Source organism: Chinchilla lanigera, unplaced genomic scaffold, assembly GCF_000276665.1.
Source record: "Chinchilla lanigera isolate Chin_1 unplaced genomic scaffold, ChiLan1.0 scaffold00124, whole genome shotgun sequence".
Taxonomy (NCBI): Eukaryota; Metazoa; Chordata; class Mammalia; order Rodentia; family Chinchillidae; genus Chinchilla; species Chinchilla lanigera.
This window is the reverse complement of record NW_004955525.1, coordinates 2,265,826-2,266,935: the sequence shown is the minus strand read 5'-3', so window position 1 is coordinate 2,266,935 and position 1,110 is coordinate 2,265,826.

Genomic DNA, 1,110 nt, shown 5'->3' with positions numbered 1-1,110 from the left:
ATTAAGCAGCTTTATTCTGATATATTTATGTAGCAAAGAGCCTTGGAAGAGAGACGTCCCTCCAGGGAAGATGGTAGATGTGTTTGTCTAATGACAAGACTAATAACAATACCTCCTTCTGGGGCAGAGTTTGAGCAGGCTTGTTAGCAGTCCCTAAAAACTGAGGTCACTCAGCTATGCCGCAAACCCGTTGTGGGTGCATCACCTGCTGGGTGTGCTCCATGTCTCCTCCTCAGGATGTAGCAGGCAAACGCAACTGACAGGAATGTAGCTTCGGACGCTTGCTGTTTCACCACTAATCAAGCCCATTGTCTCTAACCCAGGAGTCCGTGTTACTCTGTCACCTTCCACTAAACATGTGACAGAATAACCAGTGGGCTTGCAAGCTAGACCTTAAAATCCTACTTGGGTAAAAAAGACAAATATGAGTCCAGTAGGTCTATTTTGAGAAGCCATCTACAAACCAAAGGGCAGTGCGGGGAATACTGTTTATATTACTGTATTTTCTTTAATGGCTGCATTGAAACTGACGGATGAGTCCATAGTAAAACATCAATTTTTCACCTTGTAAACTACGCAGAAAACTCCACATAGAGCATTATGTGATCTAACTTCTTGTCATGTGTTAAAGAGTTCCATTTCTTCTCTTGTCACTCTATACTGAAAGACATCCTTTTCAAGCACAAACATATTTTGTTTGGATCCTCCTGAGAACTAGAATTCTGATGCTCTTGAGAAAATATGTTTAGAGTTTAAAAATTAATTTTACCTAGGAGGATTAGTTCTAGTAACTGCAAGGACACTGGGTTCTAGTAAATGCAAGGACACTGGGTGCTATAAAATACAATCACAGCATGAATCTGCAAGCAAAGGGCTATCCTTAGAAACGATATGGATGATGCTTTTAATAAGCACCATAAACTGTTGAAAGCTTTCCTGAGATGAAGCTACCAGATCCCATTCTCGCATTACCAATAAGGATCAAGTGGTCAATCTTTTACTTTGATGGAGAGGTCCTCTCTTGGGCATTTCTGGTGCTCTTTCCAGTGTGTATATAAACTTTAATTTTCTATATCCCCTGGCTATCAGTAATTTCTTTCTCCAACCAGG